Raw genomic sequence first — 14747 nt, forward strand, 5'->3', positions numbered from 1 at the left:
GTTTTTTTTACTGAAGTAAGATACAGGGTGCATTTCCCCATTTTATCATCTCTCTGAAACAGGACTCCTCCAATGGTTGTTTTTGGCATCCACAGCCAAAACAAAAGTTTTTATTAAAATTTGGAGAGCTAAGAATTGGTTCTGAGACTAATACCGATTTCAAATTAGAAAATGCTTTTTCACACTCTGTACTCCACAAAAACTTAGTGTTCTTTTTCAATTCACCTATTGAAAAATTTAAAGAAATGCCTAACGACCTAGCACAAAGCTTTCAAATTTTCTTTAGTCAAAGCACTCAAATACCTAACTTGCAATCCCTCAGAAGCTAAATATTCAATTTGGTAAGGTTAAACTCTACCTCAGCCATAGTGAAAAGGAAAAGAAGGAAGGTGATGAGGCACAACAAAAATAAATATTGATTAATCTCACCCAGAGCACAGTCTGACAACTGGCACCACTGTGATTGTGTTTGTCCTGGATCCTGTCACGGTCTGCATCAATTTTGTTACAGAATGACCCTCTAGGAGGAAGCCATAACAAGTTCTTTTATTTTAATATCAAATCCAGTGACAAAAACAAATCAGTAGGTGTGAGGGAAAACCAGAAAGACACATAGGCAAAAATTTCACAATATTTATTACACAATAAATGCACAAACACTGATGGCTCACAAAAAGTAATAAATTGATAAAGTACAAAATACCATCAAATAACTCCAAGAGTCACCTATAACTAAAGCTAAACCCTACTCATAGTGAAGAAACCAAATCTTAATCTTAATAAGGGACCCAAAATTACCCACCACGCTAACCTATTGCTAAATAGAAAGGAAAGAAGTGGAAGGACATACAAAAAGAAATAATAATCCTACCTAAGATATAAAAATCTAAACCTTAATATTAATCTATACACTCATGACACTCAGTCTCACTGTCTTTTACCATTTACCTTGGACAGTTTTCATAACAAATAAATATACCATGAAACACACACTTGAAGATTATAATTACACCAAGTTTAAGGTGTAGCTGAAGACACAATGTTTTCAACCATACGTTGACACAGACCAGTACTTATGCAGATGAGTCTATATACCTGCTCAACAAATACTGCCATCAAACGTCACTCTCATCAGAAGAACTGCACTTCAAAAACAGTTGGTGGATAATAACACTTCAGCTTACAGCTCACGCCAAATATACAGAGGATGTTCCTCTTACCTGAGAGAAGACACCCTATTTTGCTCCAACAAGGCCACTCTGGTGCTGATACAGTGGATATAATCGACGAAAAAGGCTCTCGAGCCCAGATCTACACACAACTGCCAACGTCAAGATTAAGCCAGTAGGTCACTTAAATCACAGTTGCACTGTCAGTACACCCACATGTAGCTCCATATACAAAACTGACCTTTTTCACATTAAGAAGCAGCTCAAGACAGGCAGATTGTTGTTCACCAAGAACCTGTGCGAGAAATCTTCACAATAGGAAGATATGTATATATAATCCACAACAGCAGACAGATCAGCAGCTCCAGAGTCTTCAACAGATGCCTTGAACTAGACTCCGAGAATACTTTAGGAGAGCCACAAGTCACCTCTCCTTACAACACTCCCAGTCACCATAAAGAAAAATAAACAGAGTTACAAATTTGGCAAGGAAGCAAAACACTGAGGAAGGCCTGCACTTAAAACTGCACTCAATAGATGGCGCCACAAAAACTTAAGCTTTTCAACCAAAGCAAATTAACCCTACATTTAACCAAAATATAAATTAACATAAAACCAACAGCAAAATACCTAACTTAACTTAGTTTTACAAAATTGCAAACAATAGAAAAATTAAAGCCATCAGTGCAAAACAAAGAAAATTTACTTTAAAGTTACGTTACTGCCTGACAGAGGGTTTGTTTGAAATTTTGTTTTTGTGGTTTCTGTGTGCTGTGATTGTGCCATTTAAGTCCGTGGACCTTTACCCATCTCCAGCAACATCATGAAGATCAGGGTGAGTGTTGCACATTTTGTTTGTCAGGTTAAAATTCCGCCACATAATATTTGGCTGTTAACGTGGGGCAGCTAAACTAAATTGCAGCTGCAAGTGAGATTACAGGGTGGCTGGTAGTGTGACTGAAGAGAAGGATGGAAGAGGAACTGGTAAGGTTGAGTTGAGGAGAATACGTGGTTGAGGGGTGAGAATGAGAGATTGAGGAGTCAGTTGGAGGAGGTGGAGGAATGCTAAGAAGTGCAGAAAAGAAGAAATGAAAGGAGATGAAAGAGTCAGAAGAGAGAATGGAAGAGAGGGTGGATAAAAAGTTGGAGGGAATGATGAAAAGTGTGGAAGAAATGATGAAAGGTATGTTCAAGGGTGTTTTTGGAGAAGGGGCTGCCATTGGAGGCAGGTCCTCTGGAATGTGTGAAGGGGCAAGAGAGAAAGAAAAGGAAAGAAGTGAATGGCCAGCATTGAGTCTGATAGGGAACTTGATATGTGCAAATTTCATGCTTGTTTCACTATCTGAAATGAAATATGGAATGAGAGCTGCACTATAAGGAAAAGGGAATGAAAAGCAAGGGAAGGAACAGAGAGAAAGTAAGGATAAGTCAGGGGAAGAAAAAGGGAAGAAGGGAAAGGAAAGGAAACTGGTAAGAAGGGTAAGGAAGTGGGAAAGGCAGGAAAGAAGGGAGAGGGTGAAGGCAGTAGTGATAGTGAGGTGGATGGAGGTGAGTGGATAAAAGTGGATAAAAAGAGGGGGAAGAAGAGTGTAATGAGTAAGATGAATGTAAGTGCAGAAGTGGACTCTTTGTATTCGGAAGAGGGTATGAAAGGACAGAGCAGAAAGTAGCGAAAGTGAGAGTGAAAGTGAGAAAGAAGTGAGAAAGGCTATGTATGTGAGGGAGGTACCCGGTGTGAAAAGTATAATGAGTATGGAAGTAGGGATGTGCATGATTTCTTTAGGGAGTATGAAAGGTTTTGTCAGGATAAGTATGGGGAAAGTAAGAGAGTGTGGGCATGAGAATTAGGAGAGTATTTGACTGGGTTTTACTTGATATGTATAGGGTTATTATGAGTGTGGGGATGTTGAGTATGACAAGGTGAAAGCTAGACTAGTTGAGCAAGCAAGGCGTATGAAAGCGAGTGTTAAGTATAAGAGGAAGAATGAATTTGATGAGGCAAGAATGAAAGCTGGGAAACCTTGTCACTATATGCTTGTAGGCTGGAGACGTTGGCAAGGAAGAAGTTTGGGGATGATGGAATAGATGAATGTAAGGAGTTAGCACGGAGTTGTTAGGGACAGTGCCAGATGGAGTTAGAGAATTTGTGAACTTGAAGCGGAAGGAGAAGAAAAGATGGACGAATGAAAGGTTGACTTGGGGAGAAATCTTGAAATTGTAGAAGATTATGAGCTTGACAGGGTTATAAAGAGAGCAGAAGTGTAAGTGTAAGGGCTGGGGTAGATGAGAGAGTACCAGAGTTTGGAAGCTTTAGGGATGCAGTGTTGAGGGGTCCAATGAGAATGGCTGATAGTGTAATAGATAGGAGTGTAAGAGCAAGTAATGTGGAGGTGCCAGTGAGGATGAATGGTGGGTTTATAAAGGAACAACGGGTTGGACGGGTTAGGGATAGTAGTGTACAAAGGGGAAGGTCGATGAGTGGAAGTTGAGCGAAGTGTTTTAGATGTGGAAAGGAAGGACATACAAAGAATGAGTGTAGGTGGGCTTTGGGAGCGTGTTTGGTATGGGCAACCGGGACATTTGGTAAGGGAGTGTACGAAAGATAGGGGTTAAATGCTACAGGTGCGGACAGGTGGGTCATATTGCTAATGGTTGTAGGGGTACCCAGTGAATGTAATATGTGGCAACTGTGGTAAGAATGGGCATTATGCGAGAATGTGTTCAGAACCGAGAGCGAAGTGTGTTGAATGTGGAATGGAAGGGCATGTATCAAGTGTATGTAGACGAAAGAGGGTGACTGTGACAGCGAATTCGGGAAACTGAGTGTGAAGGGGTTCAAATGGATGGATCCTCCAGGATGCAAGCGGTGCGTGTGATGCATGTACGTGAGGGGTTGTTGCATGAGGATCAGCAATTTGTTTTGATAGAGTATGGTGAAAAACGTAAGAAAGGGAAGAACGTAAGTAAACTGAATGGTCGTAAGTTGTGTGATAGGGGTGTGAGTGCCAAAGTGGAAATGAGTGATAAAGCGTGTAATACGGATGAATGGGATGGTATGGATAGAACGTATAGCATATGCGGGTTTGATATAACTGAGTTGACTGAACGTGTAGGGGTTGGTGAGCGGTTGGAGGTGAGCGAAAGTGTAAGAGTAAGAGAGCGTAGCAGTGATAGACGAGTGATTGAAAGCATGAATGAATCGTTGCAAGAATTGGAAAGGTCAATGAGCGAATGGGATGGGTTAGTTGAAGAATTGGGGAGGTATTTGGGAACGAGTTAGAGGGTATAGATGAGATTGTGGATGAAATTGAGAGTGGTAATAGTGAAGAAGATAGCGTGAATCTGAGAGAGAATGGAGGAGAAGATGTGAGTTTGAATGTTGCTAGAAGAGAGAATGATTCTGAGAGAATGATTGCGTGCCTGAACGCGATCTAGAGGACCTGCTAGTGAGCATCCGTGGGTGTTGCGTAAAGCGATTTGAAAGGGGTGTGAAAGGTGTTGGTTGGGAAATGCTAAAAGGGGGAGAAATATAGAGGGATGAAGAAATTTGTTTTTATTTAGCATTTCCCAACGTTTTTGAGAGAGAGAGAGAGAGAGAGAGAGAGAGATTGAGAATTGTCGTTGTTGTGAGTGGTTCGGTTGTTGGAGTTGGTTTTACGGCTGTCTCTCTGTCTGTCGGTCTGTTGGGAGTTTTTCGTTTTTTGGGGAAGTCTTGGGCAGTTGAGGTCCAACCTTGAAAGTGAACGGGAGTTCGTCTGTTTTTTTCGGTACCGATATTGATGGTGCATGTGTCTCTTTTTTTTTGTTCGTTGTTGGTGGAGGGTTTGTTTGAGATTTTGTTTTTGTGGTTTCTGTGTGCTGTGATTGGCGACCGTGGACCTTTACCCATCTCCAGCAACCAAAGATCAGGGTGAGTGTTGTTTTGTTTGTGGGTTAAAATTCCGCCACAGGCTGAGCTGATCACTGAACTCACTGTGCCTGGCGGAAGCAACCGCTGTGACGTTCGCGTAGGAGCAACTCTTCCAAGTCCGAACGAAGTCCCTATTGGCGGATTTCAGGCGGACTTGTTTGACTTTATGGTAGCGCGAATGAATTGCCACAAATTCATCTTCAACGACGCTACCATCAGACATGAGCCTAATAAGCTCATGAAAAGTTCCTTCTTGGGGGCTAACATCTTCCCAGAAGAAGAAGTCAACAATGTCCTGGCGGAGGCAACCAGGGCAAATCAGAGTCTGCGCTCCCGCTGGGGTATCCCCGCCTTTAAGCGGAAGACCCCCGAGTCCGGCGGCCCTCAGAGTAGACCTGGTAAGCGATACAGGAGGCACAGGAGACAACACCAGCAGGCTGTTGTCCAGGCTGTACCTGTCTCGACAGTTTGCCAGCCTTCCACTTCGAAGGCCCAACCCCAACAGTTCGTGCTGGTGCAGCCAGCTCAACACTCTCTTGCCGCTCCTTCCTTCATGACGTCTCCGGTATTTAACCCTTCTTATGAGGGCCAGGGGTCGTTTCGGGGTCTCAATAGGAGCGCAAGGGGGACTAGGAGCGAGCCTCCTTCAGAGGCAAGGCTGCCTCGCGACCCCTCTCCCGGGGAAGAGGAGGCCGCGGTAGAGGAGGCAAGCCTGCTCCCTCCCAGTGAGAACGATCAGGTAGGCGGCAGACTTTATCTGTTCAGGGACCGGTGGACCTTCAGTCCATGGGCCCACAGTATAGTCTCCAAAGGTTTGGGCTGGAGCTGGATCAAAGGACCTCCCCGTTTGACCAGATTTCATCAACCGTCTTCCAAAGCTCTGCGGGACTTTGCGACGGAATTACTCCTAAAGAGGGCCATAAAGAAAGTGAGACACCTACAATTTCAAGGCAGGCTGTTCAGTGTTCCCAAGAAAAACTCCAGTCAACAAAGAGTAATCCTGGATCTGTCGCGTCTCAATCTTTATATACAATGCGACAAATTTCGCATGCTTACAATCGCGCAGGTGCAGACTCTACTTCCTCGTGGAGCCGTCACCACCTCTATAGATCTTTCAGACGCATATTATCACGTTCCGATTGCGCGGAACTTCTCTCCCTTCCTAGGTTTCAGACTGGGGAAACAGGCCTACTCGTTCCGGGTCATGCCATTCGGGCTCAACATAGCACCCAGAATCTTTACGAAGCTGGCGGAAACGGTAGTACAACAGTTACGGTCCCGGGGGATATCGCTAGCCGCATACCTGGACGATTGGATAATTTGGGCATCCAACGTCGAGGAGTGCCAGAGAGCTACGGCCATAGTGATCGAGTTTCTGGAATCCTTAGGCTTTCAGATAAACAGGGCGAAGTCCCGCCTAACTCAGGAGGCTCGATTTCAGAGGCTAGGCATCCAGTGGGACCTGGTCTCACACAAACTGTCTATTCCACCAGCCAAACGAAGGGAGATAGCCAAAGCCACCAGGCAATTCCTCAAAAACAGGAAAGCCTCTCGCAGAACGCAAGAAAGAATCTTGGGTTCTCTTCAATTTGCATCTGTAACAGACCTGCTCCTAAAAGCAAAGCTGAAAGACATAAACAGAGTGTGGCGAAGACAAGCCAATATCAAACTCAGGGACAAGGTGTCATTAGTTCCTCAAGTGCTAAGGAAGACTCAGGCCGTGGTCCACAGTCAAGGGTCTCTCAAAGTCAGTTCTCCTTCAATTCCCCCGTCCAGCTCTAATAATCCACACAGACGCTTCGTTAAGCGGCTGGGGAGGATACTCACCAAAAGAAAAGGTACAGGGTACATGGTCCACAATGTTCCGTCAGTTCCATATAAACATTTTGGAAGCGATGGCAGTGTTTCTAACCCTGAAAAAACTTTGCCCTGCCAACCAGGTTCATATCAGGTTGGTGTTGGACAGCGGTAGTAGTACATTGCATAAACAGAGGGGTTCCAAATCAAGCCGGATAAACCAAGTGATGATAGCCATCTTCTCACTAGCGGAGAAACACGGCTGGCACCTGTCAGCTACCCATCTAGCAGGGGTCCGGAATGTTATTGCAGACTCCCTGTCCAGAACAACTCCACTGGAGTCAGAATGGTCCCTGGACAAGGCTTCTTTCGAATGGATCCGCCATCAGGTTCCGGGCCTTCAGGTGGACTTGTTTGCCACGGAGTGCAATCACAAACTCCCTTGTTATGTTGCTCCCAACCTGGACCCTCAAGCTCACGCCACGGATGCAATGTCCATAGACTGGAACAATTGGCAGAAAATCTATCTGTTTCCGCCAATAAACCTACTGATGAAGGTGTTGCACAAGCTCAGGTCATTCGAAGGACAAGTGGCCTTAGTAGCTCCCAACTGGCCGAAGAGCAATTGGTTCCCTCTTCTTCTGGAGCTCAAGTTACGATGTCATCAGATACCCAAGCCACAGCTGACTCAAATAGTGCAAACAAGGACTGTGTCAGCTTCCTCAAGAATTCTGAATGCCCTGGCTTTATGGACTTTATGAAATTCGCCGCTCAGAGAGGGGCGGATATTGATCCCATTAATACTCTGTTTCTTGAATCAGATAAAAGAGATTCTACCCTCAAGCAGTATGATTCAGCAGTTAAAAAGTTGGCATCCTTTTTAAAGGAATCTGATGCCCAAATCATGACCGCCAATTTGGCAATATCATTCTTCAGGTCACTGTTTGAAAAGGGTCTGGCTCCGGCCACCATAACCACAGCAAAATCAGCTTTGAAAAAGGTGTTTTTGCATGGCTTTAAGATTGATTTAACAGATTCATACTTTTCATCCATTCCTAGAGCATGCGCCCGTTTGCGACCAGTGACCCGTCCACATACAGTTTCCTGGTTCCTTAATGATGTTCTAAAATTAGCCTCAGAAATTAATAATGATCAATGTTCTTATTTAAATCTGTTAAGGAAGACCTTGTTCTTAATTAGTCTAGCTTCAGGTGCCAGAATTTTAGAACTGTCTGCTCTCTCTAGAGGTGTCAATCACGTAGATTTCCTCCCGTCAGGAGAAGTGCTGCTCTGCTTTCCCCAGATCAAAGATTCTTAGCAAAAAACGAAGACCCTCAGGATAGGTGGTCCCCCTGGAAGGTTGTCCCTCTTCCACAAGACCTGTCCTTATGCCCAGTCGCTACCTTGAGGGCCTACAGTGTTTTACAAAGAACTTCTCAGTGTTTGTCTGGTCCTCTTTTTATCAGGGAAAAAGGTGGAACACTTTCTTTAAAGGCTATAAGACAACAAATCCTGTACTTTATTAAGCAAGCTAACCCGGATTCAGTCCCTAAGGTTCATGATATCCGAGCGGTGGCTACATCTACTAATTATTTTCATAATATGAATTTCGCTGAGCTGAAGAAGTACACGGGTTGGAAATCTCCATCAGTGTTTAAACGCCACTATCTGAAATCACTGGAAGCTCTGAAATTCCCTGCGGTGGCTGTAGGGAGCATTATCCCTCCACCTTAAATTAACCTTTAATCCCTATCCTTTCCCCCCTGCCCTTTCCCCCCTGCCTGCCTGCCTCATTTATTTGCCCTGCCATTCTGCCATTTTCTCCTGGACCAGACATGCCTCACAGCTTGGCTCCTAATATTATAATGTACAATCTTGCGGTGTTAGTTTTAAGTGTGTGATATGTTATACTCACTGTGATTTAGTTTTAAGGCCTGAGGTACCCTTATAAGTTTTGTCATTTATTTAGTGTCAGTACCTCGCCACTATAGTATTAATAATGTATATAGTTGATTCTCATGTCCTTTATTATAGTATAAATTATATCCCTAGTCACAACTCAGTTGTTCTGCTATAACTATAGTATTTAATTATATTTTGGGGATAATTAAAATTATTTTTAATAATGGTGTTTTTATACATGATTACCTAAATGTTTGTCACTTTTAAACTTTCACCAAGACTTGGTATGGTTCTCTGTTATGATTTCACCAGCTGACACAGGGACGAGCTCAGAAAAGGGATTTTGACAAAGGAAAAATCTATTTCTGAGGGAGGCCCTGTGTCACCCGGTGACCCCCCCCAGGATCTAGGTTTCGCTCCCCGAGTAGGCATACCAAGCTTGTGCGGGGGTGCTAGCCTGGAATGAGTTCAGATGGCGCTGGGGTCGTCGGTTGGCGGGCGGGTGAGTATGGGCGCTGGATCAGCTCCCCACATTCCGGGGTTTTGTCATTGGGATATCTTCAGAGCGCGGTCCTGTGGCAGTGACAACAATCACTCACCCTTACCTATACCGACGTCTATTTTATTATAGATGATCGAAGCCCTTTGTTGGCCGACTCGGTAGAGCTTCAGACTGTCATTCGATGGGCCGGAGTTCAGTTTCCGCGGCCGGCTGATGAAGAGTTAGAGGAATTTGTTTCTGGTGATAGAAATTCATTTCTCGCTATAATGTGGTTCGGATTCCACAGTAAGCTGTAGGTCCCGTTGCTAAGTAACCAAATGGTTCTTAGCCACGTAAAATAAGTCTAATCCTTCGGGCCAGCCCTAGGAGAACTGTTAATCAGCTCAGTGGTCTGGTAAAACTAAGGTATACTTACTTATAGATGATCGATCTGGGGGTAGTAACCCCAGCATTCCTGATAGCTTTTTTCTCTGGTATATTTAGCAAAGAATTTACCTAGAAATATGTGCTGGATGGATATTTCACCGGGTGACACAGGGCCTCCCTCAGAAATAGATTTTTCCTTTATCAAAATCCCTTTTTGGTACTGGAAGGGTGACCATCTCAGACTTTGCAAAATCAGTGGTTTTTGTCTTTTAGTGGTGAGAGAGTCACTCTTTCCAAAGTGTATATTCCCCATATTCTCTAAGCTTCCCAATTTTGAAGCTTAACTCTGGAATGGAAATGCTGTACAACCATATGTAAGTGTGAAAGGAAGGAAACCAGTGTAATGCATACAGTATATGAAACAGGAACTTTTTTACAAATCACAGACCATTGCCTCATTAGAGAAATTGAACAGAAGAGTAATACTAGGGTACTGTAACTTAATTCGTCATGGCAGTCTACTTGAGGATGTAGAATTTCTAGGGGTTCAGAGTGTCGGTTACTCAAAGCGACCATTGACAGTGTATGGCCCAGAAGGTGGTGGATTGCTTGGGGTCATTAGGGATTCAAAAACAGTACTCAGTTAGATGGCCATAATGTGTCAAGTGACTTGTAAATAAAAATATACATAAAGTACTACTACACTATATATTACAGGACTATGTTTCGTTTTGTATTTTTAAGATGTTCATTCAGGGTTGTTGTATATAGTAAATTGTATGTTGTATGGAATGTAACTCTTGCATCAAAATGCATTTTATCCATTTAAGATACAGAATAGCCAATGTAAATATTGGAAATAAAGCTGCTGCTTCTTCTGCTTCTTCTTCTTCTTCTTCTCTTCTTCTTCTTCTTCTTCTTCTTCTTCTTCTTCTTCTTCTTCTTCTTCTTCTTCTTCTTCTTCTTCTTCTTCTTCTTCTTATTATTATTCTCTCTCTCTCTCTCTCTCTCTCTCTCTCTCTCTCTCTCTCTCTCTCTCTCTCTCTCTCTCTCTCTCTCTCTCTCTCTCTCTCTCTCTCTCTCTCTCTCTGGTATGGCACTTTTACTGTGTTCGTTTGCATAAGTATACCCTACATGCTTGCATCATTTTAAAATAAACTTGTCACTTATAGTGTGTTTCTCTCTCTCTCTCTCTCTCTCTCTCTCTCTCTCTCTCTCTCTCTCTCTCTCTCTCTCTCTCTCTCTCAGTGCCATACCAGAGAGAAAGAGAGAGGTGGGGGCCCCATGCACAGACTTTACATAAAAAGCCAATCATGTACATAACATTTCATTAAACTTCTTGAAATATTCTTCTAATACACAAACCTTTGAATAATTTCATATACTTACCCTGCAAATTTGTTTGCAAATTTAGGCATTCATAAATTCATTTGCTCTCTCTCTCTCTCTCTCTCTCTCTCTCTCTCTCTCTCTCTCTCTCTCTCTCTCTCTCTCTCTCTCTCTCTCTCTCTCTGCTCCAGTTTTATTACTGTTTTTCAAAAATGTTTTAGTGAAGTGATTTTACTAACAAAATTTAAGGGTATTTTGAGTATTTTATTATTGTTTGTTCCGGAAGTATACAAACCTTCAGCTCGTATACGAATATTCTTTGAGTGAAAGCAGGGTCGGTCATTGCTGGTTAATGGGATTAATTCAGATATGCATGGTAATTATGGGTGGGGATGGGGGCCTGTGTGTCCCAGCCATTTACCTGGCTGAGCCCTTAAACTTCAGCCACAGTCAGACTAAAATGTCACGGCCCTGCACTATAGGGAGCTTGACTTTGGTTGCAGATATTTGTGTTTTCCATGGATAATATTCTTTTTCCCTTTCTCTGCTTGTTACTGGTAAGCATATTGATGTGTGATTCCACTGGGGTGAAAGAAGCTGAAGCAGACTAAGTGAAGAAGCCTTGGGAGTGGGCATTAGTGTGGCAAATTTATGACCCATTATCACATTGAGCCTCATCTGAATTGTGCCCTTTGCAGGGGTTGGAAACATATTATGGAGGACCCTTGTAAGGAGTGTGGAAGAAATTCAGGTCCAAATGAAAGATGAGGAAGAAGGCATCTTCACTTTCATTGTGAGGTTATATGCCTCTCTCCACTTCACTTACTCCCTGTGCAGGCAGTCCCTGCTTACTTGTGGCATTGGTTAACGGCATTTCGGTTTTATGACACTTGGCTAACGAGATCGTTAACCAGATTTTCGGTGCTGGTAAATGATTTTCAGCTCCAGTAAGTGGTTTATCAGTGTCAGTAAGTGGTTTATCAGTGTCGGTAAGCAGTTTATTGGTGCCAGTAACCGGTTAACGGTGCTGTTAAACGGTTTATTGGCTCTTACAGGGTCGTAAACGCCACTTACAGTACTCCTGTTCCTGTTGGTGCCATGCTTTAGTTTGCTCAGTCCATATTTCCCTGATCTCCCCTTGCTGTGTGCACCAGGGATGGTTCTGTGGGACTGGTTGTGTAGCTTTCTTTGCTCTCCTTGAGCCATGGATTAGTAGTGTATTGTTGAGTGTCCCCCATTTGCTTATTAAGCAGCCCTTTGGATTCATTGCACCAACCCCTGCTATTTTGACTCACTTAAGATCCCTTTGGTGACCCAGGAGCTGATGAAAGTTCTCTGGCCTTCCTAGAGGTTGACTCACTTAAGCTCCCTTTGGTGACCCAGGAGCTGACAAAAGTTCTTTGGCTTTCCTAGAGGTTGACCAATAAGCCCTCCTTTACTGCTTTTCTGTCAAAGTTGGCTTTGGCTACTGTGACTTCTGCTGCTGCTACTGTCCTTCGTGCAAGTGTTCCTGCTTTTGGGAGGAAGTCTGTTGCTGCTGCAACTTCTGGGTCTTTCCAGAATCTGGTCTTAACCTTGTCAGTAGTAGTAGAGGAAAGACCAAATGAGAGGAGAAGCAGCAGTAAGATGGAGTAGCATAGTCATCCCTTTCTCTACTCTGCCACCTCCTTTGTGAGCTTGTCATCTTCCTCTTCAAGCTCCTCATCTTCCTCCTCTCCCATCGCTTTACCCTCTTCCAAGTCAGTTCCCAGTTCCGTGAAGAGGCAGGAAGAGGGCTCTGAACTCTTTGCCAAACCTCTCACAGGTGCTACTCTACCTGGAAGGTGGGAAAGAGAAATAATTCTTGTTTGTGAGACAAATCTTTTGGAGGAGGTTGGCAATATCTATCAAGCTTAGGGCAACATAGCAGTGATAGGGTCCTGGGTGGGTAGTGTTATTCCTTTTGAATGGTTACTAACCAACCTTCAGGGATTACCACCCGCTCGTAATTCATGAACTGATCCAGTTTTTAGTAAACCCTCCACTATAGCCATTATTTTAGGTAATGGGCATGCTGAAACAACAAGCACTGGAAATCATAGAGCTACTTTCTGGACTTTTAATCCCCTACTGGTGGAGACAACAAGGCATTTGAGACCAGTCATTGCTCCATCTCCTTTGAACAGATTTGTTCTTCAGACTTTGTTCAGAATGGAAACCACATTTCATATTAGTTAAAATCAGATATCCATCCACCAGAACTCCCCAAAACATCTCTGCTTCATCTGTAAAGGCACTTCCCCATTGCAATCTGTGCCCAAAATCAGAAGAGGATTGCTCTGTGATTGTGGGTGAACTGCTGAACCTCTTAGTAGGGGTTTGATTAAAATTCCATATCCAGAAGCAGGGATGCTCTTGGTCTCATTGAGGGAGGAATGGAGTGTGCACCTGGAGAACCTGGTTACATAGGATGTGAATGTGTATTTGTGTGTATGTGGACTGTAGATGACTGACATCTTGACATCCATGTACTGGGAATATAGGTGGCACTGTGAGCATTGCAAACATTTCAAGACAGGTTGATGGGTCACTCAGTGACATAGTCTCAGTAGTAGTTTATGTCAATGGGTGATGGTTTCGCTTAATCTCTGAAAGTTGCCAATCTGTTTGACTGTCAGCAAGGGTAGGAGGACAGTGGTAGTGAATCGGATCAGTTGCAGGGAGTAGGTTGTACAGACCAAGTGGTTTCTACTTGGTTTCCACATCCTTGCATGGTAAGGGAGCTTTTTGATCTGTTTGTCACCTGACTGAACTGGAAGTGCCTTGTGTTCTGGGTAGGAGGACGGTGGTAGTGAATCAGCTCAGTTGCAGGGAGTAGGTTGTACAGACTAAGTGGTTTTTACATCCTTGCATGGTAAGGGGGCTTTTTGATCTTTATGTCACCTGACTGAACTGGAAGTACCTTGTGTTCTGGTCACCAGGTTGCCTTCCTGCACCCTTTATACTGCACCCCTTATACTGCCTGGACACCTACACCTTTTGCCACCCACCTTGCTTTGTAGGGTGATCAACTGTGATCACGCCAGGATTCAGGATGACCGTTGTGGCTTCTCTTCAGCTCCATGCTGATAGGTCCCTGGATCTCCTGGCTCACTTGGTCAGGCCACTGAAAGAGATCCCTCTTTGTCCCACTCCTCTGCACCAGCCCCATGTGCTAAGGTTCCACCAGTTTGTGGCAACCTTTCATTTCATGGCTGGAGACTGTTGAAGAGTTTCTAGGAGAGAGGCTTTTCTCACAGGACTGCAAGCAAAATGTGCAGGAAGTTCACGACAGCAGTGTATCAAAGGAAGTGGACCCTCCTTTGTGGTTAGTGTTGTGTGAGAAGTGTCTTCAGGAGATTGCTGATTTCCTCTCTTTCTCCTCTCAGTCTGTGTGGCAGGACTGTTACCTTTCCTTTGCCAGGTAGTCTGACTGCATGGATCTCTTCCTTCATGGAAATTATGTACTTATACTCATGGGTGGGACTTATCTCTTGTCCTTCAGAGCTCTCCGAGGTGCTGACCAAGCTCCATTTTTGCTTACATTGGCATCAGAAAAGAAAATCTGTTGCTACAAAGCCAATGTACTGCATCTGGCAGTGTGATTAAAAACTCATAACCGGTCTCTCCCTGAATACAAATTTGAGAGCTTCAGGATTATATCGCTGAGACTTAAGTGATTGAGATCAAGATAAGATACTTTGTGCCTGATGAGAGCTGTGTTATTACATGTATAAGATTTGACACCTTGGCC

The 14747-nt window shown here is 43.7% G+C and overlaps 1 protein-coding gene across 2 annotated transcripts in view; it reads left to right on the forward strand.

Moving 5' to 3' along the window:
- The window catches only part of LOC136836268 (F-box/LRR-repeat protein 20-like), a 286367-nt gene that overhangs the window by 256111 nt on the left and 15509 nt on the right, over positions 1-14747 (forward strand). The window lies entirely within an intron of this gene.

This window comes from Macrobrachium rosenbergii, chromosome 56 (genome assembly GCF_040412425.1).
Source record: "Macrobrachium rosenbergii isolate ZJJX-2024 chromosome 56, ASM4041242v1, whole genome shotgun sequence".
Classification (NCBI taxonomy): Eukaryota; Metazoa; Arthropoda; class Malacostraca; order Decapoda; family Palaemonidae; genus Macrobrachium; species Macrobrachium rosenbergii.